Source organism: Cibotium barometz, chromosome 37 (genome assembly GCF_041138505.1).
Source record: "Cibotium barometz isolate CiBa-2024 chromosome 37, ASM4113850v1, whole genome shotgun sequence".
NCBI lineage: Eukaryota > Viridiplantae > Streptophyta > Polypodiopsida > Cyatheales > Cibotiaceae > Cibotium > Cibotium barometz.
This window is the reverse complement of record NC_141082.1, coordinates 22,204,209-22,208,473: the sequence shown is the minus strand read 5'-3', so window position 1 is coordinate 22,208,473 and position 4,265 is coordinate 22,204,209. Positions and strand designations below refer to the sequence as shown.

The following is a 4,265-nucleotide window of genomic DNA, read 5'->3' as shown; positions in this document are numbered from 1 at the left end:
AAAACCCTAATGGTAATTATTCAAAAAAACTAAGTTACCATATGGTACTTTATTAGAATTTCCAAGTTACGAATATGTAACTTCACTTCAAAGGTAAGTTATCAAATGGTAATCCTAAATGGAATTCGGATTACAATTGGTAATCTTTTTGGGTTCAGGTTACAAGGAGGTTACCAAATTTGGAAGCAGAATGAAGTGAAATCAAAGCTAAGGAGCCTCTTTCATCTTGACACATTGTATGCTCATATGATGATTTTTATGACAAGGGTTCCATATGAGGAAGTGGATTGGAAAAGAGTGGAAAGTATATGATATATATGACAAGGGTTCTATGAGGAAGTGGATTGGAAAAGAGTGGAAAATATATGGAAAGATTTGAATGATCATAGTCAAAGGCCTTGGTAGATGGCATGAAGAATAACTTCAATATTTAGTGAATCTTATATTTAGATGCTTCACAATACATTAGGGTTCTTGTCTCCTTGAACTACTATGTTTTTTAGAATTCATAACATCGCAAAAAAAAAAAAATTGTCTCAATTGGAGTTCATGAGAAAATGTGTCAGTTGGGTGCATTTAGAGGAGCTGGTAATAGTCCCTCCCTTTCACCATTTGCTGCAAGTGTTTTTGTGTCTGTTGTCATTGTGATCACCATAAAGGTTTGTACAAAACTGCTTGTCCTTTTATGAACTCCCCGTGCTCTCTAAGGCCCATTTTCTAACCTTATAAAGAATCAATCACCTCTTGTTTTACATGGCTTTTGTAGAGGTATAAAGTGATTCTTTCATCACATCCACCCAGAGAAGAGTATATTTGTTGTCCAGATCGCTTGTTGAGAAAAAAATTAAGATTAACCAAATTAACAATCTTTATCTGTAGATCTATTTCCTCCTCTTCCTCATGACCAACAACACCAACAAAGTCTCCCGCATCATCATCCACAACATGCGTGCAGGCAGCTCTGGAGAAGCACATGACCAATTGGAACCCATGCTTGCTCTCCAAGAAACAACATACGTTCCTCCATTACATTCTAGTAAAATAAGAATGGCTACTACTCCACCACAAGCAAACACAATACCTGGAAGTGGTTTGCCAGTGGCATCATCTCTATCACCTATGCCTTGAACTTCACAAACCCCACACGCTGCCCAAATATATCAACACTCTGAACTATGACCCCTTTTAATGAGCAAGAAGCTCCTCCATTTATCGCTGGACTTAAAACACCTCTTTGACCCTTTACATTGGATAATTTGGATATCCACTGCTTAAATGGGACTGATTCAGCTACTTTCCTAAATATGATACATCAGGCACTTTGATAACATAGAAATAGAGACCCCCAACAAGATTACTTGAGAAAGCCATGGTGTGGATATTTGCTTGGTTTGTGTGGCTAAAACGTAGATTGGTCTTGCTCTTGCTCTAGAAACTTTGAAAAGACCATATGAATGAAGGGTTTTGTTTGCAACATAAAGCCTAAGGCAACAACATCGATTAGGGTTCGCTCTAGAATGAAGCGTCTCGTTAGCAAAACACATACATGTATATTTTGGCTTCAAGGGGGAGACTCGAGAGATAAAATGCTAAATTGGGGCATCGCATACCCAACCTTAAACAAATATACCTTGCTAATACCTCATGTTTGTTGTTTTATGCCATGTCAATCACATGCATATATGGAGAGAAAGTCTACCTTTGACCAAACACCTTTTCTTCTGTGTTTTCTTTGGAATCTATCTATCACATAGAATAAGGTGCGTTATCATTTATAAGAGTGAAGGTCAAATCTAGAATGATTAGCTGTAGCTAAAAATTAAATTTATGTTATTGGAAATGCTCTAGAGGATATCAACTGTGCTCTCACAAATGCATGGGGAGAAGTTAAATTTTGTCATAAGGTTAGTTCTTTGAGTGCATACACTACATGATAAGTTCTTTCATTTTTGACAACACTTTTCATTCTATGCTGAAAGCAACATATTTTCAGGTTTGTGGAGGTTTTATCATTTTATTGTCGGTCTTATTACTAATACACTCTGTGAAAAGATGGATGCGAGTTGTTTAGATTTGAATAATTTGCCCTTGAATCTATCAATTCTATACATATTTGCCCCTGAATCTATCAGTTCTATACATATTTGCAACATAAATATGTTTACATATACAACCATTCAAATTTCATGTCAAGTGTGCATCTTTTGATAGAGATAATTGAACAATTTGTTTGTGCATTAAGAGAGAGAGAGAGAGAGAGAGAGAGAGAGAGAGAGAGGGGGGGAGGAGAGCGAGAGCGAGAGTTATACTTCAACAAGTGTGGAGAGAGAGAGAGAGAGAGAGAGAGAGAGAGAGAGAGAGAGAGAGAGAGAGAGAGAGAGAGAGAGAGAGAGAGAGTTATATTTAATAGGTACATCAAAGTAGAAGCCATCAGACTTGTCATGGGTTGTGGTTGTGGATGTGCCAAAGGTTATGATTGTGGAGCGATGCTGGGTGGCTACATCAATTCATACTCAACCATGGTGGTAAGATGAAAAATAAGACTCGTGCAAATTTGTATGAAAGGAATTTTTCATGAACTCGCTGTTTTTCTTGCTTCTTTTTGTAGTTGGAAATGCAATCAAGTCCACCCTCGAAAATTATGAGGGTAACATCAGTTGTCTCATCCCTCACAAAATTAGAGGACAATAAAACAATTGGTGGTCGAATTGGCCTATCACATCAGGTACTTATTTGAGCTTAGTTGCTTCAACTTTCTTATTAAAACATGCTTCGCTAGAGGCTCCACATTTTGTTTCATGGAGAGCAACAAATTTGTTTTTAGGTTTTGTCCTTTCATTATCAATATTTCAATCTTGTCATGTGGATCTAATTTTATAAGAGTGCCTTACATGTTGATTTTATCCAACATCCATTATTATCTCTATTAGAATGTACGACATGTCTCGTAATTGCAACTTACCATGCCCTCTACCTATACAAGTTGTTTTGGGTAATCATCTCGGGTATGAAAGTAACCTATCCAAAACTTTAAAAGTATATAAAGTTTCCTGATTGTAATTCAAGTTTTTGATTCTGTTACCATTTCAAATTTATACTATGGTCGGATGGGGGTAGCAACAGACAGGTGGATTTTGCCATTAAGAGCCCGTGTATTGTCACCACATTGCATTTATGCACTACAACACAACCCATGCATAGCGACGCCGCTTGTTTACATCTCTATGAGCGTCGATATGGGGTGTCACTTAAGTGACCTCATTAGCGATGCCTAAACGTCGCATAAGTGATGCATAAGCATTGCTTTTTAAGTGACACATTTTGCATCACATAAGCGACGCCTAGGAGTAGATGTTGCTTAACAGACACAAATATCTAGAGCATTGCTTAAACGATGACGGGCATCACATAAGCAATGCTCAATGAGTATTTTAATGATTAAAAATCCAATTCTCTCTCTGTTGCTCTAGCATGTATTTGCTTTGGAATGACGATTCTCTCTATCTCTCTGTTGTATCTCTCATTATTACAATACTTCTCACTCACACACACATACATACAATATCAAAGTACTCATTCTCTCTCTCTCTCCCTCTCTCGACTCGAATTGGATTGAGATCACACATTAAATTAGAACTCTCTCTCTCTCTCTCTCTCTCTCTCTATCTCTCTCTTGACTTGAATTGGATTGAGAACACATTAAAGAACTCTCTCTCTCTCTCAAAGGTTGAGCACACAAGTAAGCAATGATCAATTCAACATGGCAGATTATAACATCGGTAAGCAAATTACATTTGTGCACAAAGTTGAACAAAAGTAAAAGCTTATGTAAATATAAGTATGCGTACAAGAGTACAAAGTATATAAAGTGATCAAATGTTTGTAAATGGTAAAATATGATGACAAATGGTAGAATGTGAGGCCAGCATAGTCTACCTAATCCTATACTCATATCTATGGGTAATAGTACATATAACTATGTACAATGTTGCCTCCAAATACAAAATGGGGCTCAAAACAAAACAAGCTAGGGATCTAGAGCAGGGAGAACGAGGATCCTCTAGTCTCCATGGTCTGTACCCTCCTTGTCCTCATAAGCATCGTCCCTGATGCAGGCTGCTTTGTCGACATAGATTTGTACCCAATGGCACTTTATTGATCTACTTCTATCATGTCCTCATTGAAAAGATGCAGGGGAGAAGAGATCTTGAGCTCTTGCAGACACTCACACAAACCCTAGAAGAGAACACACAAGGTGAGAGGCT

General features: G+C 37.5%; 1 pseudogene; it reads right to left on the bottom strand.

Moving 5' to 3' along the window:
* Positions 1-723: 723 nt before the first annotated feature.
* On the bottom strand, positions 724-1,646 carry LOC147617072 (nudix hydrolase 14, chloroplastic pseudogene; annotated as a pseudogene).
* Between the last annotated feature and the right edge of the window lie 2,619 nt (positions 1,647-4,265).